Source organism: Lolium perenne, chromosome 6, assembly GCF_019359855.2.
Source record: "Lolium perenne isolate Kyuss_39 chromosome 6, Kyuss_2.0, whole genome shotgun sequence".
Lineage (NCBI taxonomy): Eukaryota > Viridiplantae > Streptophyta > Magnoliopsida > Poales > Poaceae > Lolium > Lolium perenne.
The window spans coordinates 37,346,347-37,370,412 of NC_067249.2; the positions used below are offsets into that span (position 1 = coordinate 37,346,347).

The following is a 24,066-nucleotide window of genomic DNA, read 5'->3' on the forward strand; positions in this document are numbered from 1 at the left end:
CCCATCCATGTGTGAGTAATTCCCCCGCTGTAGGCCGAAGGGGATGGTAGGGATTGGATGAGATTGGTCATGTAATAGCATAAGATTGTTAGGGCATAGTGCCTAGTGTCCGTAATTGGTACTTTGATGATATTGTTGCAACTTGTTATGCTTAATGCTTGTCACTAGGGCCCGAGTGCCATGATCTCAGATCTGAACATGTTATTGTTTCATCAAGATAATCATTGTTTATGGTCTTACCTATAAGTTGTATACACATGTCGCTGTCCGGAACCAATGGCCCCGAAGTGACAAGAATTGGGACAACCGGAGGGGATGGTAGCGATGTGAGGATCACATGTGTTCACGGAGTGTTAATGCTTTGCTCCGGTACTCTATTAAAAGGAGTACCTTAATATCCAGTAGTTTCCCTTGAGGCCCGGCTGCCACCGGCTGGTAGGACAAAAGATGTTGTGCAAGTTTCTCATTGCGAGCACGCACGACTATATATGGAACACATGCCTATTGATTGCTTTGTACTTGGACACCGTTTTATTATTATCTGCAAATGCCCTGCTATGATTGTTACATGAGTTTCTCTCATCCATGCAACGCCCGTCATCCGTCCCCGTGCCTACAGTATTTTAATCCTGCTGTTTACTATAATCACTACTGCTGTCTTTGTTACTCTGCTGCTGTTATTTCACTACTGCTACTGCTATAAAACTGTTACTACTGATAAACTCTTGCGAGCAAGTCTGTTTCCAGGTGCAGCTGAATTGACAACTCCGCTGTTAAGGCTTCCAAGTGTTCTTTGTCTCCCCTTGTGTCGAATCAATAAATTGGGTTTTACTTCCCTCGAAGACTGTTGCGATCCCCTATACTTGTGGGTCATCAGCAATGTTTCCACTTCTAATGCAAAGCATGAAAAACTGCCTGAAACTGCTAAAACTGCTGAAACTGCCTGTGATAAAACTGCTGAAATTTTTTCCAACATTGGGGATAATGATCCCATTGCTTTAGATTATAATGGTTTAGATTTTGATGGTTGCCACATCTCTGAAGTTATAAAGTTCTTACAAAAACTTGCTAAGAGTCCTAATGCTAGTGCTATAAATTTGGCTTTCACAAAACATATTACAAATGCTCTCATAAAAGCTAGAGAAGAGAAATTAAATCGCGAAGCTTCTATTCCTAGGAAGCTAGAGGATGGTTGGGAGCCCATCATTAAGATGAAGGTCAATGACTTTGATTGTAATGCTTTATGTGATCTTGGTGCAAGTATTTCCGTTATGCCTAGAAAAATCTATAATATGCTTGACTTGCCACCATTGAAAAACTGTTATTTGGATGTTAATCTTGCTAATAACTCTACAAAGAAACCTTTGGGGAGGGTTGATAATGTTCGCATTACCGTTAACAATAACCTTGTCCCCTTTGATTTTGTTGTCTTGGATATTGAATGCAATGCATCTTGTCCCATTATATTGGGAAGACCTTTTCTTCGAACTGTTGGTGCTATCATTGATATGAAGGAAGGTAATATTAAATATCAATTTCCTCTCAAGAAAGGTATGGAACACTTCCCTAGAAAGAGAATGAAGTTACCTTTTGATTCTATCATTAGAACAAATTATGATGTTGATGCTTCGTCTCTTGATAACACTTGATATACACTTTCTGCGCCTAGCTGAAAGGCGTTAAAGAAAAGCGCTTATGGGAGACAACCCATGATTTTACTACTGCACCTTTATTTTATATTTGAGTCTTGGAAGTTGTTAGTACTGTAGCACCTTATCTTATTTTGTTGCATTGTTGTGCCAAGTAAAGTCGTTGATAGTAAGGTTCATACTAGATTTGGATTACTGTGCAGAAACAGATTTCTTTGCTGTCACGAATCTGGGCCTAATTCTCTGTAGGTAACTTAGAAAATTATGCCAATTTACGTGAGTGATCCTCAGATATGTACGCAACTTTCATTCAATTTGAGAATTTTCATTTGAGCAAGTCTGGTGCGTCTTAGAAATTCATCTTTACGAACTGTTCTGTTTTGACAGATTCTGCCTTTTATTTCGCATTGCCGGTTTTGCTATGCTTGATGGATTTTTCTATTCCATTAACTTTCAGTAGCTTTGTGCAATGTCCAGAAGTGTTAAGAATGATTATGTCACCTCTGAACATGTGAATTTTGATTATGCACTAACCCTCTAATGAGTTGTTTTGAGTTTGGTGTGGAGGAAGTTTTCAAGGATCAAGAGAGGAGGATGATACAATATGATCAAGGAGAGTGAAAGCTCTAAGCTTGTGGATGCCCCGGTGGTTCACCCCTGCATATTTCAAGAAGACTCAAGCGTCTAAGCTTGGGGATGCCCAAGGCATCCCCTTCTTCATCGACAACATTATCAGGTTCCTCTAGTGAAACTATATTTTTATTCCATCACATCTTATGTGCTTTGCTTGGAGCGTCTTTTTGTTTTTGTTTTTGTTTTGTTTGAATAAAGTGGATCCTAGCATTCATTGTGTGGGATAGAGACACGCTCCGCTGTTGCATATGGACAAATATGTCCTTAGGCTTTACTCATAATATTCATGGCGAAGGTTGAATCTGCTTCGTTAAATTGTTATATGGTTGGAAACGGGAAATGCTACATGTAGTAATTGGTAAAATGTCTTGGATAATGTGATACTTGGCAATTGTTGTGCTCATGTTTAAGCTCTTGCATCATATACTTTGCACCTATTAATGAAGAAATACATAGAGCTTGCTAAAATTTGGTTTGCATAATTGGTCTCTCTAAGGTCTAGATAATTTCTAGTAAGGGTCGAACAACAAGGAAGACGGTGTAGAGTCTTATAATGTTTACAATATGTCTTTTATGTGAGTTTTGCTGCACCGGTTCATACTTGTGTTTGTTTCAAATAACCTTGCTAGCCTAAGCCTTGTATCGAGAGGGAATACTTCTCATGCATCCAAAATCCTTGAGCCAACCACTATGCCATTTGTGTCCACCATACCTACCTACTACATGGTATTTCTCCGCCATTCCAAAGTAAATTGCTTGAGTGCTACCTTTAAAATTTCCATTCTTCATCTTTACAATATATAGCTCATGGGACAAATAGCCTAAAAACTATTGTGGTATTGAATATGTACTTATGCACTTTATCTCTTATTAAGTTGCTTGTTGTGCGTTAACCATGTTTCTGGGGACGCCATCAACTACACTTTGTTGAATATCATGTGAGTTGCTATGCATGTCCGTCTTATCTGAAGTAAGGGCGATTTACCACTAGTTGAATGGTTAGAGCATGCATACTGTTAGAGAAGAACATTGGGCCGCTAACTAAAGCCATGATTCATGGTGGAAGTTTTAGTTTTGGACAAATATCCTCAATCTCATATGAGAACATTAATTGTTGCTAAATGCTTATGCATTAAAGAGGAGTCCATTATCTGTTGTCTATGTTGTCCCGGTATGGATGTCTAAGTTGAGAATAATCAAAAGCGAGAAATCCAATGCGAGCTTTCTCCTTAGACCTTTGTACAGGCGGCATAGAGGTACCCCTTTGTGACACTTGGTTAAAACATATGTATTGCGATGATAATCCAGGTAATCCGAGCTAATTAGGACGAGGTGCGGGCACTATTAGTATACTATGCATGAGACTTGCAACTTGTAGGATATAATTTACATAATGCATATGCTTTATTACTACCGTTGACAAAATTGTTTCTTGTTTTCAAAACCAAAGCTCTAGCACAAATATAGCAATCAATGCTTCCCTCTGCGAAGGGCCATTTTTTTACTTTTATGTTGAGTCAGTTCACCTATCTCTCTCCACCTCAAGAAGCAAACACTTGTGTGAACTGTGCATTGATTCCTACATACTTGCATATTGCACTTGTTATATTACTTTACATTGACAATATCCTTGAGATATACATGTTACAAGTTGAAAGCAACCGCTGAAACTTAATCTTCCTTTGTGTTGCTTCAATGCCTTTACTTTGAATTATTGCTTTATGAGTTAACTCTTATGCAAGACTTATTGATGCTTGTCTTGAAAGTACTATTCATGAAAAGTCTTTGCTATATGATTCATTTGTTTACTCATTACATTACCATTGTTTCGAATCGCTGCATTCATTACATGTGCTTACAATAGTATTGATCAAGATAATGATGGCATGTCACTTTAGAAATTATCTTTGTTATCGTTTACCTACTCGGGACGAGCAGGAACTAAGCTTGGGGATGCTGATACGTCTCCAACGTATCGATAATTTCTTATGTTCCATGCCACTTTATTGATGATACCTACATGTTTTATGCATACTTTATGCATATTCCGGCACTAACCTATTAACAAGATGCCGAAGAGCCAGTTGCTGTTTTCTGCTGTTTTTGGTTTCAGAAATCCTAGTAAGGAAATATTCTCGGAATTGGACGAAATCAATGCCAAGGGTCCTATTTTCACACGAAGCTTCCAGAAGACCGAAGGAGTCACGAAGTGGGGCCACGGGGCGCCGCCACAGTAGGGCGGCGCGGCCTACAGGGGGACCGCGCGGCCCTGTTGTGTGGGGCCCCCGTGACGCCCCTTGACCTTCCCTTCCGCCTACTTAAAGCCTTCGTCGCGAAACCCCCAGTACCGAGAGCCACGATACAGAAAACCTTCCAGAGACGCCGCCGCCGCCAATCCCATCCCGGGGGATTCAGGAGATCGCCTCCGGCACCCTGCCGGAGAGGGGAATCATCTCCTGGAGGACTCTTCACCGCCATGGTCGCCTCCGGAGTGATGAGTGAGTAGTTCACCCCTGGACTATGGGTCCATAGCAGTAGCTAGATGGTCGTCTTCTCCTAATTCTGCTTCATTGTTGGATCTTGTGAGCTGCCTAACATGATCAAGATCATCTATCTGTAATGCTACATGTTTTATGTTGATTATCAATCTATTACCTATGTGTTGTTTATGATCTTGCATGCTCTCCGTTATTAGTAGAGGCTCTGGCCAAGTTTTTGCCAGTAACTCCAAGAGGGAGTATTTATGCTCGATAGTGGGTTCATGCCTCCATTAAATGCAGGACGATGACGAGAAAGTTCTAAGGTTGTGGATGTGCTGTTGCCACTAGGGATAAAACATCGATGCTATGTCTAAGGATGTACGTGTTGATTACATTACGCACCATACTTAATGCAATTGTCTGTTGTTTGCAACTTAATACTGGAAGGGGTTCGGATGATAACCTGAAGGTGGACTTTTTAGGCATAGATGCATGCTGGATAGCGGTCTATGTACTTTGTCGTAATGCCCAATTAAATCTCACAATACTCATCATAACATGTATGTGCATGGTCATGCCCTCTTTATTTGCCAATTGCCCAACTGTAATTTGTTCACCCAACATGCTTATTCTTATGGGAGAGACACCTCTAGTGAACTGTGGACCCCGGTCCATTCTTTTAATCGAATACAATCTACTACAATACTTGTTCTACTGTTTTCTGCAAACAATCATCATCCACACTATACATCTAATCCTTTGTTACATCAAGCCGGTGAGATTGACAACCTCACTGTCATGTTGGGGCAAAGTAATTTGGTTGTGTTGTGCAGGTTCCACGTTGGCGCCGGAATCCCTGGTGTTGCGCCGCACTACACTCCGCCGCCATCAACCTTCAACGTGCTTCTTGGCTCCTACTGGTTCGATAAACCTTGGTTTCTTACTGAGGGAAAACTTGCTGCTGTACGCATCACACCTTCCTCTTGGGATTCCCAACGGACGCGTGATGTACGCGTATCAGTGGCCGAAGCCACCGTGTAAGAGTTTGGTAGTGTGAGGTCGCGTAGAGACCTAGGACTCACGACTACAACTCAACATGAAGCTCAAAAGTCACTTAATTGACGAATAGCATATGCTTTGGGTTTCTTTATGCATTATGGGGGGAGGGATAGTTCAATAAATTTAAACCGCACCCCCCCTATGTTCATGCGTGCTTTACATCTAGACATATGGCACAAGAGTGGTATAAGTACCCACTTTTGACACAATGTCCGGATGAGAAGCACAAAGGTGGAGAGGCAAACCTTGACGATTATCGATAGAGAGTTTGTCCATTGTCTTGTCGGACTCATTAGTTGATCCTTGGGGTTGCTATACTGTTGGACCCCCTCATATCTTGCTCTTGAGTATGTCTTGTACTTTGCTTGAGTTATGAAAGAGTCTTGATGCTTTAGCACCCCCGACGAGAATGGACCAAAAGGATAGGTTCTTGTGAGGTCCCTTGATCTTCATCATGATTTGGGTCCTCGTCATGACCTCATTGTTGTTGATGCCGAACTTGAATTTGTGGAAGAGATGATCTAGCACTTGGTTGTCTAATGGAAGAGGCTTGGCCTTGTGGTGTAGATGGCTCCACATAGGTGGAACTTCGTCCTTCCCCAACACACATAGAAGGTAGCTTTTGAGATCGGCGAGTGCCAACACCCATCCTTCCTATGGTAACCGGGGGAATTGCATCTTCTTTCTCACAAGAATCACTTCGCCTCCTCCAAAGAGCTATCATATCCATCGAAAGGTCTCATCATTTAAAACCACAAACCACAAAATAGACTCATACTCCATCATCATGTTTGAGTGTCTTATTAGGTTTTTTTCTCACTTCCGGCAACCCCATGAGGTTAGGGTAAGAGTATGGCTAGGAGTATAAAGTGGATTCCTTCTTTTACAATGAAGACATCCAAGATCTTGAGCATAAACTCCATTCCATTGTTGCTTCTTCTTGCAAGGATTATGTCATAGGATTTGTATTGAAATTGTTTGAGAAACTTCATCATGGTTCATTTCCTTCAACACAATTCCTACAAAACACAATGTCTACACAAAGAAGCAAATTCCATTAGTCCTAGGCCGTGGCCTCTTGAAGAGACTAGCTCCACAAGGGAACCACTACATGTTCATAATAGTAGGTACAAAGACCCAAGAGTGTAAAGCAATGAACAAAGAGAACATATGCAAGAGTCTTGACAAGGTAGGACTTGATCACCACCTTGTCAAGGCTCCAATATCTTTAAGCTTGCTTGTGTTGTCGTCATGAGAAAGATAGAGATGAGTGACTTGATGACGACAACGAATTCCTTGCTTCCGGACATAAGACTTGTGGCTTCAAGATTAACCACCCAATAAGCGCCTCCGAAAGCAAGGACTTCCATGGATCAAGAGTTGGAAATAGGAGCCCATTTTTCGATGGGCCCTATCTTCACATTCTTCTCTTCATTGATCCTTCTTCCTCTGTCGATCTTCTTTGGCATGATTGCCACTTCTCCTTCATTGCATAAGTCCTCATAGGCTTCAATGACTCCTTCCAAGAATTGGATTTGGACTTGGAGACTCTCAATCTCGGACTTCAAGTGGTTAGCTTCATCTTCACGATCCGATAGAGCTTCCTCAAGAAGAGAATTTCTTCGCAAGAGTGAACGATTGTGTCTCTCCAAATTGGCAATGTCGTCTTCATGATTACGACAAATGTAATCATTGCTTGAGAGTTTGTATTCTTTTATGGCTTCATCTTGCATAAGCTTGATCACCATAAGTTTGTCCTTGCTTCTCTTAAGATAGGCAATTTCATCCTCACGGTTACAACAAGTGACATTTTATTTGCTCAAACGGATCCACTCCAACAAGGATTCATTTTGCCTCTCATTTGCTTCAAATAGCTTGGCCTTGTGTTTCTTTAGAGTGGAATTCTCTTCTTCGTGATCACAACATTGCACCTTCTCCTTACTCAAGCGATAGTATTCATCCAAGGCTTTCTCTTGAGTTGAGATGACTTCCAAGAATTTTGCATTGTGTCTTCTCAAGAAGCAAACTTCGTCAAGGAGCTTGTCACAACATGAATTAGGACCTTCATCTTCTTTCTTCTTGGCAAAGGTTGCAACATCCTCAAGCGACCATTCATGATTTTCTTCAAGATAACACTTCTTTGCCTTGAGCTTGTCCACCCAACTGATACGCGTGAAGCACGTCCGTTGGGAACCCCAAGAGGAAGATGTGATGCGTACAGCAGGAAGTTTTCCCTCAGTAAGAAACCAAGGTTATCGAAGTAGTAGGAGTCAAGAAGCACGTGAAGGTTGATGGTGGCGGAGTGTAGTGCGGCGCAACACCAGGGATTCCGGCGCCAACGTGGAACCTGGAAAACACAATCAAAGTACTTTGCCCCAACGTAACAGTGAGGTTGTCAATCTCACCGGCTTGCTGTAAACAAAGGAGTAAATGTATAGTGTGGAAGATGATGTTTGCGAACAAAAGTAAGAACAAGTATTGCAGTAGATTGTATTTCAGATGTAAAGAATGACCGGGGTCCACAGTTCACTAGTGGTGTCTCTCCATTAAGAAATAGCATGTTGGGTGAACAAATTACAGTTGGGCAATTGACAAATAGAGAGGGCATAACAATGCACATACATATCACGATGATTACTATGAGATTTAATCAGGGCATTACGACAAAGTACATAGACCGCTATCCAGCATGCATCTATGCCTAAAAAGTCCACCTTCGGGTTAGCATCCGCACCCCTTCCAGTATTAAGTTGCAAACAACAGACAATTGCATTAAGTATGGTGCGTAATGTAATCAACAGAAATATCCTTAGACAAAGCATTGATGTTTTATCCCTAGTGGCAACAGCACATCCACAACCTTAGAACTTTTTGTCACTGTCCCAAATTCAATGGAGGCATGAACCCACTATCGAGCATAAATACTCCCTCTTGGAGTTACAAGTATCAACTTGGCCAGAGCCTCTACTAGCAACGGAGAGCATGCAAGAACATAAACAACACATATATGATAGATTGATAATCAACTTGACATAGTATTCCATATTCATCGGATCCCAACAAACACAACATGTAGCTTTACAAATAGATGATCTTGATCATGATAGGCAGCTCACAAGATCTAACATGATAGCACAATGAGGAGAAGACAACCATCTAGCTACTGCTATGGACCCATAGTCCAAGGATGAACTACTCACACATCAATCCGGAGGCGATCATGGTGATGAAGAGTCCTCCGGGAGATGATTCCCCTCTCTGGCAGGGTGCCGGAGGCGATCTCTTGAATCCCCCGAGATGGGATTGGCGGCGGCTGCGTCTCTGGAAGGTTTTCCGTATCGTGGCTCTCGGTACAGGTGTTTTCGCGATGAAGGCTTTAAGTAGGCGGAAGGGTAGGGTTGGAGGCGGCGCGAGGGGCCCACACAGTAGGGCAGCGTGGGCCCCCCTTAGCCCGCGCGGCCCTATGGTGGCTGCGCTGATGTCTACGGGTGCTTCTATTCTTGTAGACAGTGTTGGGCCTCCAAGAGCAGAGGTTTGTAGAACAGAGCAAGTTTCCCTTAAGTGGATCACCCAAGGTTTATCGAACTCAGGGAGGAAGAGGTCAAAAATATCCCTCTCATGCAACCCTGCAACCACAAAGCAAGAAGTCTCTTGTGTCCCCAACACACCTAATAGGTGCACCAGTTCGGCGAAGAGATAGTGAAATACAGGTGGTATGAATAAATATGAGCAGTAGCAATGGCACCAGAAAATAGCTTGATGCTACAACTGGCGTGTGGTTGATGGTGGTAATATTGCAGGCAGTACAGATGCAGTAGAACAGTAAACAAGCAGCGATTTCAGTATTTGGGAACAAGGCCTAGGGATTATACTTTCATTAGTGGACACTCTCAACATTGATCACATAATAGAATAAATAGATAAATGCTATACTCTACACTCTCTTGTTGGATGATGAACACCACTAATTGCGTAGGATTACACGAACCCTCAATGCCGGAGTTAACAAGCTCTACAATATTCGATGTTCATATTTAAATAACCTTAGAGTGCATGACAGATCAACATAACCAAACCAAGTACTAACATAGCATGCACACTGTCACCTTCACGCTACGAAAGGAGGCATAGATCACATCAATACTATCATAGCAATAGTTAACTTCATAATCTACAAGAGATCACAATCATAGCCTACGCCAAGTACTACACGATGCACACACTGTCACCATTACACCGTGCAGGAGGAATAGAGTAATTTAATAACATCACTAGAGTAGCACATAGAATAGTAGTGATACAAAGCATATTGCAATCATAAAGGGATATAAATAAGCACTTCACTATGCTATTCATAACAGTGAATAAGTATTCTGTGAAATATAGCCTAAGAGACCCACACGGTGCACACACTGTCACCTTTACACACGTGGGACAAGGAGTCTCCGGAGATCACATAAGTAAAATCCACTTGACTAGCATAATGACATCTAGATTACAAGAATCATCATATGAATCTCAATCATGTAAGGCAGCTCATGAGGTTATTGTATTGAAGTACATAGGAGAGAGATGAACTACATAGCTACCGGTACAGCCCCGAGCCTCGATGGAGAACTACTCCCTCCTCATGGGAGACATCAGCGTTGATGAAGATGGCGGTGGTGTCGATGGAGGAGCCTTCCGGGGGCACTTCCCCGTCCCGGCGGCGTGCCGGAACAGAGACTCCTGTCCCCCAGATCTTGGCTTCGCGATGGCGGCGGCTCTGGAAGGTTTCTCGTACCGTGGCTTTTCCGTATCGAAGATTTAGGTCAGGGACCTTTAAATAGGCGAAGAGGCGGAGTCGGAAGGTCGACGAGGCGGTGACACACTAGGGGGGCGGTAACCTTGATCATACTATTGTAAGCATATGTAATGAATGCAGCGATCAAAACAATGGTAAATGACATGAGTAAACAAATGAATCATATAGCAAAGACTTTTCATGAATAGTACTTTCAAGACAAGCATCAATAAGTCTTGCATAAGAGTTAACTCACAAAGCGATAGATTCAGAGTAAAGGCATTGAAGCAACACAATGGAAGATTAAGTTTCAGCGGTTGCTTTCAACTTGTAACATGTATATCTCATGAATAGTTGTCAATGCAAAGCAATATAACAAGTGCAATAAGCAAGTATGTAAGAATCAATGCACAGTTAACACAAGTGTTTGCTTCTAAGATAGAGAGAAATGGGTAAAATGACTCAACATAAAAGTAGAAGAATGGCCCTTCGCAGAGGGAAGCATTGATTGCTATATTTGTGCTAGAGCTTTGGTTTTGAAAGCAAGAAACAATTTTGTCAACGGTAGTAATAAAGCATATGTACTACAAGAAAACCCCCTCTAAAGCAATACATAGTCGGCAACGCTATAGATATTCGTTGCAAAATTTTATTGTAGATACGCATGCATGCGTTGTAGGCTACATCTGTTATACATTATACAATTTGCAGTTGTAAAAGAAGCCCAGCCCACTAATCACGACTCAAGGATAGCTTGCTTAACCCCACCAAGCCACGAACCTACGCCCGTCCAATTCCAGTCCCACTCCTTCCCTTCCCCAAACCTAGCCGCCTCAATCCGCTCCCCTAGGATGCCTCTCAGCCATCCGCGAGCAGGCCCTCCCTTGCCGGCGACCAGTGGCGGCCGGTGATGCAGCCCACGCGATACATCCCACTACTCGCCTCCTACTATGAGATACCCTAAATCTGAGAAATTCTTTTGCAGCTAAGATGTATTTGAGCTACTACGTGATGCGGATGTTTGTTGAAAAGCCTCGTCGGCGAGTCAGAGCACGGCGGCGCGGAAGCGGAAGGGCACGGTAGAGCTTCTTGCTCTAGATGTGATTTCTCTTTTTCCCCTATTATATTCGTCTCTTATTTTGCCTTTTTTATTTTGCCTTGGTTTGAGCGGTTATCAAATCTTTGTAGAAATTCTGTGTATCCTTGACTATTGCGATGTCACTGGAGACTGATGCAGCGGCGCAGGCGGCACGATCTGGCGTATCAAGAAGCCTGAAATAGAGCTGCATCAGTAGTAGCAACCTGCAGCAGGACGACCTGCAGGTAATGATTCATCCCCTTTTATAGATTCATATCACTTGCATCTGTTACTGCTCCTTCTCATGTGGTATTTCAGATTAACCTATCGCTTGCAAGTTTCAGTTTGCTTCTTCTGCATACAAACTAAACCCAGGCCCTGCAGCTCAATGCATATTAATGCCTCCTCACGTGACCCTGCTAAAATTGTTGTTTTGATTTTAACCTTCAGAAGATAAAACCGCAAATGGGTGCTGAAGTACTTGTATCTGTTCCAAGGGTACTCGAGAAGATCTATCAAATGTATGTGCGTTTTTCTGTTTTACAACTTATTATTATTATTACTCCTTTCTCGTATCTCTGACACATATTAATATCCTTCAATTGGTATCCTTATTGTGTCTCTTTTGGTGTGTGCTAGATCTTCATGCCTTTGGTCAATTACATACAGTTTATTATCTATTTTATGGCCTCCAATAGTGCACCAACTATCACTTTTCCTTGGCAGAGAATCTGACATAGCAAATGAGCAAATTCAGAAGCTCTCAAGGCTGCTGCTAACATTGTATATACCACCAACGGAATTGATGATATCTCACTGAATGTGTTTTTTCATTATTCATGCAGAAGTTCATTGTCCTATTTTAAATTTGACTTCGGATATAGTTTGGCATCCTTCCAGTATAGACTATTTATGTATTTCCTTTAACTAGTCCATGCTATTATTGATATATTTTATTTATCAGCTGCTAGTTTTCGTCGGTGGCACATACAAAATCTGCCGAATAATACTGACATAAATGACTCTAACTAGAACTTATAGTAATTCCTCCCTCATATTACTTTTACAACTTCAACTTGCTAAAAGCTAAGACTACCATCACGCTTGTGACTAGATTTAGATTCACTTTTTTTTTGCATCACGTGGTATATGCTTGCTTGCAGTTTTGGAATCTTACCATGGGAACCAATGCGAGTTTGAAGTGACATGGGTCCATGTTAGTAGTTTCTAAGTTTTCATTTTATGTTTTTCATGTTTTATAACTGCACATGTATCTGCGCCTTAAAAGAATTTAGAGTTTAAATGGCTGACCCTGCAAACCTCAGTTCTGGTGTGAACTTCTACTTATGCATGTTGGAAATATTGTAGCTTTCTGATAATTTTATTTACCATTCCATCGATTAGTTAATTAAGAACTTTGATATGCTGTTGGCTGGATGATCTAGCTTGATAATTAAATGATTGTGATCATCTATTTTATGGATTGTTCAGATCCCATCTTGGTTATTTCTTATATAGATTTCCTTTTTCATTTCCATCTGTGTGGTTGCCATAATGACGTGTGGTCTGATGAGCTGATTTAAATGCAATGGATCGCAAACATGTCTTATGCTGAACTAGTTTTGGCATGCCACCAAGGTTAGTATAGCGGCAATTTTTTATGCAAGTTAACTCATTACACGCCATCACACTGTCTTGTCTTCTGCCACTTCGATACTGAAAATAGAGTTTTTTATGTGCAGGTTCCATACATCAGAAGACTTGCTCTATGGGGAGAATTTGTTGGCAAATTAGTAGAACCGATGTATATAGGTCTAGGTAGACTATCAAATTGTGCTGCAAAATTGTAAACTTTCTCCTTTTCAGATAACTTTCATGTATGGATGGTGATTTCAATAATAAATATTTAATTTTGTCACTAAATTCATTCATATTCTATGTTTTGTGTGATGTGATTTGGCACGTACGGACTACGTCTTTCTATAAGAAAAATCTACCATAGCGATCAAACCAACCTGGCTGAAATATAATATTTTTTAAATAGAATTTTCAATTCGTATAGGATATACCTACCAACGCATACACTTGTTGCTCTAAATCTGTAGCGATTTTGCAACGATTATCCCAAGGGTTACCAACGCATCTATATTCGTTGCATTGTAGCCTTGCAACACCCAAAAACGCAACGCATTTTTATCCGTTGGTAGAGTCGCTAGCAACGCTCATATGGACATTTAGATACGCATGTCTGCGTTGCTGTAGGGGGGTGTCTCTTGTAGTGGGTATCATGTAAATTATATCCTACAAGTTGCAAGCCTCATGCATAGTATACTAATAGTGCCCGCACCTTGTCCTAATTAGCTTGGATTACCGGGATTATCATCGCAATACATATGTTTTAACCAAGTGTCACAAAGGGGTACCTCTATGCCGCCTGTACAAAGGTCTAAGGAGAAAGCTCGCATTGGATTTCTCGCTTTTGATTATTCTCAACTTAGACATCCATACCGAGACAACATAGACAACAGATAATGGACTCCTCTTTAATGCTTAAGTATTTAACAACAATTAATTTTCTCATATGAGATTGAGGATATTTGTCCAAAACTGAAACTTCCACCATGGATCATGGCTTTAGTTAGCGGCCCAATGTTCTTCTCTAACATTATGCATGCTCTAACCATTCTAGTGGTAAATCTCCCTTACTTCAGACAAGACGGACATGCATAGCAACTCACATGATATCCAACAAAGAGTAGTTGATGGCGTCCCCAGGAACATGGTTATCGCACAACAAGCAACTTAATTAGAGATAAAGTGCATAAGTACATATTCAATACCACAATAGTTTTTAAGCTATTTGTCCCATGAGCTATGTATTGTAAAGATGAAGAATGGAAATTTTAAAGGTAGCACTCAAGCAATTTACTTTGGAATGGCGGAGAAATACCATGTAGTAGGTAGGTATGGTGGACACAAATGGCATAGCGGTTGGCTCAAGGATTTTGGATGCATGAGAAGTGTTCCCTCTCGATACAAGGCTTAAGCTAGCAAGGTTGTTTGAAGCAAACACAAGGATGAACCGGTGCAGAAAAACTCACATAAAAGATATATTGTAAACATTATAAGACTCTACACCGTCTTCCTTGTTGTTCAAACACCTTTACCAGAAAATATCTAGACCTTAGAGAGACCAATCATGCAAACCAAATTTTAGCAAGCTCTATGTATTCTTCACTAATAGGTGCAAAGTATATGATGCAAGAGCTTAATCATGAGCACAACAATTGCCAAGTATCAAGTTATTCAAGACATCATACCAATTACTACATGTAGCATTTCCCGTTTCCAACCATATAACAATTAACGAAGCAGTTTCAACCTTCGCCATGAAAATTAAAAGCTAAGAACACATGTGTTCATACGAACCAGCGGAGCGTGTCTCTCTCCCACACAATCATTTATTCAAACAAAAACAAAAATAAAAACAAACAGACGCTCCAAGTAAAGTACATAGGATGTGACCGAATAAAAATATAGTTTCAAGAGAAGGAACCTGATAATTTGTCGATGAAGAAGGGGATGCCTTGGGCATCCCCAAGCTTAGATGCTTGAGTCTTCTTGAAATATGCAGGGGTGAACCACCGGGGCATCCCCAAGCTTAGAGCTTTCACTCTCCTTGATCATATTGTATCATCCTCCTCTCTTGACCCTTGAAACTTCCTTCACACCAAACTCGAAACAAACTCATTAGAGGGTTAGTGCATAATCAAAAATTCACATGTTCAGAGGTGACACAATAATTCTTAACACTTCTGGACATTGCTCAAAGGTACTGGAAGTCAATGTAACAAAGAAATCCATCCCACATAGCAAAAGAAGCAATGCGAAATAAAAGGCAGAATCTGTCAAAACAGAACAGTTCGTAAAGACAAATTTTAAAGAGGCACCAGACTTGCTCAAATGAAAATGCTCAAATTGAATGAAAGTTGCATACATATCTGAGGATCACTCACGTAAATTTGCATAATTTTCTGAGTTACCTACAGAGAATTAGGCCCAGATTCGTGACAGCAATAAATCTGTTTCTGCGCAGTAATCCAAATCTAGTATCAACCTTGCTATCAAAGACTTTACTTGGCACAACTATGCAACAAAACTAAGATAAGGAGATGTTGCTACAGTAGTAACAACTTCCAAGACACAAATATAAAAAAAGGTACTGTAGCAAAATAAACACATGGGTTATCTCCCAAGAAGTTCTTTCTTTATAGCCATTAAGATGGGCTCAGCAGTTTTAATGATGCACTCGCAAGAAATAGTATTTGAAGCAAAAGAGAGCATCAAGAGGCAAATTCAAAACACATTTAAGCCTAACATGCTTCCTATGCATAGGAATCTTGTAAATAAACAAGTTCATGAAGAGCAAAGTAACAAGCATAGGAAGATAAAACAAGTATAGCTTCAAAACTTTCAGCACATAGAGAGGTGTTTTAGTAACATGAAAATTTCTACAACCATATTTTCCTCTCTCATAATAATATCCAGTAGCATCATGAGAAAACTCAACAATATAACTATCACATAAAGCATTCTTATCATGAGTCTCATGCATAAAATTATTACTCTCCACATAAGAATAATCAATTTTATTAGTTGTAGTGGGAGCAAATTCAACAAAGTAGCTATCATTATTATTCTCATCAAGTGTAGGAGGCATAGTATAATCATAACAAAATTCACTCTCCATAGTAGGTGGCACCAAAAGACCACTATCATTATAATCATCATAAATAGCAGGCAAAGTATCATCAAAGTAAATTTTCTCCTCAATGCTTTGGGGACTAAAAAGATCATGCTCATCAAAACCAGCTTCCCCAAGCTTAGAATTTTCCATAGCATTAGCAACAATAGTGTTCAAAACATTCATATTAATAACATTCCCATTAGCATGCATATAAAGTTCCATGGGTTTTTTAATTCTCTCTTCAAACACATCATGTCCTAATTCAAGATAAATTTTATAAAGATCTCTCATATTTTTGTTGTTTTCCATTATGCCTAACTAGTGTAAACAAGAAACAAAAATATGCAATTGCAGGATCTAAAGGAAATGGCTTCGAGTACTTACAACGGCGGAAAATAGCTTAGTAGCCGAGATCCGGAGTGTGAGTACCTTTTACCTTTCCTCCCCGGCAACGGCGCCAGAAAAGTGCTTTGCTGTCTACGGGTGCTTCTATTCTTGTAGACAGTGTTGGGCCTCCAAGAGCAGAGGTTTGTAGAACAGCAGCAAGTTTCCCTTAAGTGGATCACCCAAGGTTTATCGAACTCAGGGAGGAAGAGGTCAAAGATATCCCTCTCATGCAACCCTGCAACCACAAAGCAAGAAGTCTCTTGTGTCCCCAACACACCTAATAGGTGCACTAGTTCGGCGAAGAGATAGTGAAATACAGGTGGTATGAATAAATATGAGCAGTAGCAATGGCACCAGAAAATAGCTTGATGCTACAACTGGCGTGTGGTTGATGGTGGTAATATTGCAGGCAGTACAGATGCAGTAGAACAGTAAACAAGCAGTGATTTCAGTATTTGGGAACAAGGCCTAGGGATTATACTTTCACTAGTGGACACTCTCAACATTGATCACATAATAGAATAAATAGATAAATGCTATACTCTACACTCTCTTGTTGGATGATGAACACCACTAATTGCGTAGGATTACACGAAACCTCAATGCCGGAGTTAACAAGCTCCACAATATTCGATGTTCATATTTAAATAACCTTAGAGTGCATGACAGATCAACATAACCAAACCAAGTACTAACATAGCATGCACACTGTCACCTTCACGCTACGAAAGGAGGCATAGATCACATCAATACTATCATAGCAATAGTTAACTTCATAATCTACAAGAGATCACAATCATAGCCTACGCCAAGTACTACACGATGCACACATTGTCACCATTACACCGTGCAGGAGGAATAGAGTACTTTAATAACATCACTAGAGTAGCACATAGAATAGTAGTGATACAAAGCATATTGCAATCATAAAGGGATATAAATAAGCACTTCACTATGCTATTCATAACAGTGAATAAGTATTCTGTGAAATATAGCCTAAGAGACCCACACGGTGCACACACTGTCACCTTTACACACGTGGGACAAGGAGTCTCCGGAGATCACATAAGTAAAATCCACTTGACTAGCATAATGACATCTAGATTACAAGAATCATCATATGAATCTCAATCATGTAAGGCAGCTCATGAGATTATTGTATTGAAGTACATAGGAGAGAGATGAACCACATAGCTACCGGTACAGCCCCGAGCCTCGATGGAGAACTACTCCCTCCTCATGGGAGACATCAGCGTTGATGAAGATGGTGGTGGTGTCGATGGAGGAGCCTTCCGGGGGCACTTCCCCGTCCCGGCGGCGTGCCGGAACAGAGACTCCTGTCCCCCAGATCTTGGCTTCGCGATGGCGGCGGCTCTGGAAGGTTTCTCGTACCGTGGCTTTTCCGTATCGAAGATTTAGGTCAGGGACCTTTAAATAGGCGAAGAGGCGGAGTCGGAAGGTCGACGAGGCGGTGACACACTAGGGGGGCGCGGCCAAGGCCTGGGCCGCGCCAGCCTGGCGTCTGGGGCCCCCAGGGCTCCCCTCTGGCGGCTCTCGGGTGTTCTGGAAGCTTCGTGGGATTTTAAGATCTTGGGCGTTGATTTCGTCCGATTCCGAGAATATTTCCTTACTAGGATTTCTGAAACCAAAAACAGCAGAAAACAGCAACTGGCCCTTCGGCATCTCGTCAATAGGTTAGTTCCGGAAAACGCATAATAATGACATAAAGTATGCATAAAACATGTACATATCATCAATAATGTGGCATGAAACATAAGAAATTATCGATACGTCGGAGACGTATCAGGCGCCTCGTCGCCCCACTTCGTAACTCCTTCGGTCTTCTGGAAGCTCCGTGGAAAAATAAGATTCTGGGCGTTGATTTCGTCCAATTCCGAGAATATTTCCTTTGTAGGATTTCTGAAACCAAAAACAGCAGAAAACAGCAACTGGCTCTTCGGCATCTCATCAATAGGTTAGTGCCGGAAAATGCATAACAATGACATAAAGTGTGTATAAAACACGTGAGTATCATCATATAAGTAGCATGGAACATAAGAAATTATAGATACGTTTGAGACGTATCAAGCATCCCCAAGCTTAGTTCCTACTCGCCCTCGAGTAGGTAAACGATAACAAAGATAATTTCTGAAGTGACATGCTATCATAATCTTGATCAATACTATTGTAAAGCATATGAGATGAATGCAGTGATTCGAAGCAATGGTAAAGACAATGAGTAAACAACTAAACCATATAGCAAAGACTTTTTATGAATAGTACTTTCAAGACAAGCATCAATAAGACTTGCAATAGAGTTAACTCATAAAGCAATAAATTCTTAGTAGAAAGCTTTGAAGCAACACAAAGGAATATATAAGTTTCAGCGGTTGCTTTCAACTTCAACATGTATATCTCATGGATAATTGTCAACACAAAGTAATATGATGAATGCAAATAAGAAAATATGTAGGAATCAATGCACCTAGTTGACACAAGTGTTTGCTTCTAAGATAGAAAGAAGTAGGTAACTGACTCAACATAAAGTAAAAGAATGGCCCTTCGCAGAGGGAAGCATGGATTACTATTTTTGTGCTAGAGCTTTTATTTTGAAAACATAGAAACAATTTTGTCAACGGTTGTAATAAAGCATATGTGTTATGCATAAGGCATCTTATAAGTTGCAAGCCTTATGCATAGATTACCATTAGTGCTCGCACCTTGTCCTAATTAGCTTGGATTTACATGGATTATCATTGCATAACATATGTTTCAACCAAGTGTCACAAAGGGGTACCTCTATGCCGCCTGTACAAAGTTAACAAGCTCCACAACATTCGATATTCATATTTAAATAACCTTAGAGTGCATGATAGATCAACACAATTATACCAAGTACTAACATAGCATGCACACTGTCACCATCAAGCTATGAAAGGAGGAATAGATCACATCAATACCATCATAGTAATAGTTAACTTCATAATCTACAAGAGATCACAAGCATAGCTTATACCAAGTACTACATGATGCACACACTGTCAACATTACATCATGGAGGAGGAATAGACTACTTTAATAACATCACTAGAGTAGCACATAGATGATATTCAACTAGATCACAAAGAGAGAGATGAACCACATAGTTACAGCAGAGCCCTCAGCCCCGGGGGTGAATTAGTCCCTCCTCATCATGGAGACAGCGATGGCGGTGGTGTCGATGGAGATGCCTTCCGGGGGCACTTCCCCGTCCCAGCGGCGTGCCGGAACAGAGACTCCTGTCCCCCAGATCTTGGCTTCGCGATGGCGGCAGCTCTGGAAGGTTTCTCGTACCGTGGCTTATTCGTCTCGAAGATTTAGGTCAGGGGGCTTCTTATAGGCGAAGAGGCGGAGTCGGAAGGCTGACGGGGCCACCACACAGTAGGGCGGCGCGCCTGGCTCCTTGGTCGCGCCGCCCACACGTGTGGGCCCCCTGTGGCCCTCCTCTGGTCCCTCTCGGGTGTTCTGGAAGCTTCGTGGAATTATAAGATGATGGGCGTTGATTTCGTCCAATTCCGAGAATATTTCCTTACTAGGATTTCTGAAACCAAAAACAGCAGAAAACAGGAACTGGCACTTCGGCATCTCGTCAATAGGTTAGTTCCGGAAAACGCATAAAATCATCATAAAGTGTGAACAAAACATGTAGGTATTGTCATAAAACAAGCATGGAACATCAGAAATTATAGATACGTTGGAGACGTATCAGCATCCCCAAGCTTAGTTCCTACTCGTCCTCGAGTAGGTAAACGATAAAAGATAATTTCTGAAGTGACATGCTACCAACATAATCTTGATCATACTATTGTAAAGCATATGAGATGAATGAAGTGATTCAAAGCAATGGTAAATACAATGAGTAAACAATTGAATCATATAGCAAAGACTTTTCATGAATAGTACTTTCAAGACAAGCATCGATACGTCTTGCATAAGATTTACTCATAAAGCAATAAATTCATAGTAAAGGCATTAAAGCAACACAAAGGAAGATTAAGTTTCAGCGGTTGCTTTCAACTTGTAACATGTATATCTCATGGATATTGTCAACATAAAGTAATATAATAAGTGCAATAAGCAAGTATGTAGGAATCAATGCACAGTTAACACAAGTGTTTGCTTCTAAGATAGAAGGAAATAGGTAAACTGACTCAACATAAAAGTAGAAGAATGGCCCTTCGTAGAGGGAAGCATTGATTGCTATATTTGTGCTAGAGCTTTTATTTTGAAAACAAGAAACAATTTTGTCAACGGTAGTAATAAAGCATATGTATTATGTAAATTATATCCTACAAGTTGCAAGCCTCATGCATAGTATACCAATAGTGCCCGCACCTTGTCCTAATTAGCTCGACTTAACATGGATTATCATCGCAATACATATGTTTTAACCAAGTATCACAAAGGGGTACCTCTATGGCGCCTGTACAAAGGTCTAAGGAGAAAGCTCGCATTGGATTTCTCGCTTTTGATTATTCTCAACTTAGACATCCATACCGGGACAACATAGACAACAAATAATGGACTCCTCTTTTATGCATAAGCATTCAACAACAAATAATATTCTCATAAGAGATTGATGATTGTTGTCCAAAACTGAAACTTCCACCATGGATCATGGCTTTAGTTAGCGGCCCAATGTTCTTCTCTAACAATATGCATGCTCAAACATCCAACTCATGATAAATCTCCCTTACTTCAGACAAGACGAACATGCATAGCAACTCACATGATATTCAACAAAGTGTTGATGGTGTCCCTAGGAACATGGTTATCGCTCAACAAGCAACTTAATAAGTAATAAGATACATAAGTACATATTCAATACCACAATAGTTTTTAGGCTATTTGTCCCATGAGCTATATATTGCAAAGACAAAGAATGGAAATTTAAAGGTAGCACTCAAGCAATTTACTTTGGAATGGCGGAGAGATACCATGTGGTAGGTAGGTATGGTGGACACAAGTGGCATAGTTTTTGGCTCAAGGATTTGGATGCACAAGAAGTATTCCCTCTCAATACGAGGCTTAGGCTAGCAAGGTTGTTTGAAGCAAACACAAGTATGAACCGGTACAACAAAACTTACATAAGAACATATTGCAAGCATTATAAGACTCTACATTGTCTTCCTTGTTGTTCAAACACCTCACCAGAAAATATCTAGACTCTAGAGAGACCAATCATGCAAACCAAATTTTAACAAGCTCTATGTAGTTCTTCATTAATAGGTGCAAAGTACATGATGCAAGAGCTTAAACATGATCTATATGAGCACAACAATTGCTGTAGGGATTCGTTGCATAGAAAACAAAAAATTTCCTACCGCGAACACGCAATCCAAGCCAAGATGCAATCTAGAAGACGGTAGCAACGAGGGGATGATCGAGACTCACCCTTGAAGAATTCCAAAGCCTACAAGATGAGGCTCTTGTTGCTACAGTAGACGTTCACTTGCCGCTTGCAAAAGCGCGTAGAAGATCTTGATCACGGTGCCACGAACGGGCAGCACCTCCGTACTCGGTCACACGTTCGGTGTTGATGAAGTCGACGTCCACCTCCCGTTCCAGCGGGCAGCGGAAGTAGTGGTCTCCTCTTGAATCCGGTAGCATGACGGCATGGTGGCGGTGGTGGTGGAGAACTCCGGCGGAGCTTCACTAAGCGTGCGGGAGTGTTGGAGGAGAGAGGGGGTGATACGTCTCCGATGTATCGATAATTTCTTATGTTCCATGCCACATTATTGATGATATCTACATATTTTATGCATACTTTATGTCATATTTATGCATTTTCTGGAACTAACCTATTAACGAGATGCCAAAGAGCCAGTTGCTGTTTTCTGCTGTTTTTGGTTTCAGAAATCCTAGTAAGGAAATATTCTCGGAATTGGACGAAATCAACGCCCAGGGGCCTATTTTCACACGAAGCTTCCAGAAGACCGAAGAGTCAACGAAGTGGGGCCACGAGGCGGCCAGATGGTAGGGCTGCGCGGCCCAAGCCTTGGCCGCGCCGACCTATCATGTGGGCCCCTCGTGACGCCCCCTGACCTGCCCTTCCGCCTACAAATAGCCTTCGTCGCGAAACCCCCAGTACTGAGAGCCACGATACGGAAAACCTTCCAGAGACACCTCTAGTGAACTGTGGACCCCGGTCCATTCTTTACATCTGAAATAGAATCTACTGCAATTGTTCTACTGTTCTCTGCAAACAATCATCATCCACACTATACATCTAATCCTTTGTTACAGCAAGCCGGTGAGATTGACAACCTCACTGTTTCGTTGGGGCAAAGTACTTTGGTTGTGTTGTGCAGGTTCCACGTTGGCGCCGGAATCCCTGGTGTTGCGCCGCACTACATCTCGCCGCCATCAACCTTCAACGTGCATCTTGGCTCCTACTGGTTCGATTAAACCTTGGTTTCATACTGAGGGAAAACTTGCCGCTGTACGCATCACACCTTCCTCTTGGGGTTCCCAACGGTCGCGTGCTGTACGCGTATCAAGACTGTTTTCTGGCGCCGTTGCCGGGGAGATCAAGACACGCTGCAAGGGGAGTCTCCACATCGCAATCTCTTTACTTTGTTTTTGTCTTGCTTTATTTTATTTACTACTTTGTTTGCTGCACTAAATCAAAATACAAAAAAATTAGTTGCTAGCTTTACTTTATTTGCTATCTTGTTTGCTATATCAAAAACACAAAAAAATTAGTTACTTGCATTTACTTTATCTAGTTTGCTTTATTTACTACTGCTAAAATGGGTACTCCTGAAAATACTAAGTTGTGTGACTTCACAACCACAAATAATAATGATTTCTTATGCACACCTATTGCTCCACCTGCTACTACAGCAGAATTCTTTGAAATTAAACCTGCCTTACTAAATCTTGTTATGCGAGAGCAATTTTCTGGTGTTAGTTCTGATGATGCTGCTGCCCATCTCAATAATTTTGTTGAACTTTGTGAAATGCAAAAGTATAAAGATGTAGATGGTGACATTATAAAATTAAAATTGTTCCCTTTCTCACTAAGAGGAAGAGCTAAAGATTAGTTGTTATCTCTGCCTAAGAATAGTATTGATTCATGGACTAAATGCAAGGATGCTTTTATTGGTAAATATTATCCCCCTGCTAAAATTATATCTTTGAGGAGTAGCATAATGAATTTTAAAAAATTGGATAATGAGCATGTTGCACAAGCATGGGAAAGAATGAAA

General features: G+C 41.1%; 2 long non-coding RNA genes across 5 annotated transcripts in view; both read left to right on the plus strand.

Annotated features, from left to right (window-relative positions):
- The window catches only part of LOC139831906 (uncharacterized), a 113,741-nt gene that overhangs the window by 17,364 nt on the left and 72,311 nt on the right, over positions 1-24,066 (plus strand). The window lies entirely within an intron of this gene.
- On the plus strand, positions 11,368-13,593 carry LOC127308330 (uncharacterized). 4 transcript variants are annotated; one of them, XR_007856436.2, is made up of 4 exons: positions 11,368-11,511; positions 11,590-11,683; positions 11,793-11,927; positions 12,133-13,593. It is a non-coding gene; the product is annotated as an uncharacterized lncRNA (long non-coding RNA). The 4 variants fall into 4 exon arrangements; XR_007856435.2 differs by having other exon boundaries at positions 11,370-11,683; positions 12,133-13,320; positions 13,425-13,593; XR_007856434.2 differs by having other exon boundaries at positions 11,370-11,704.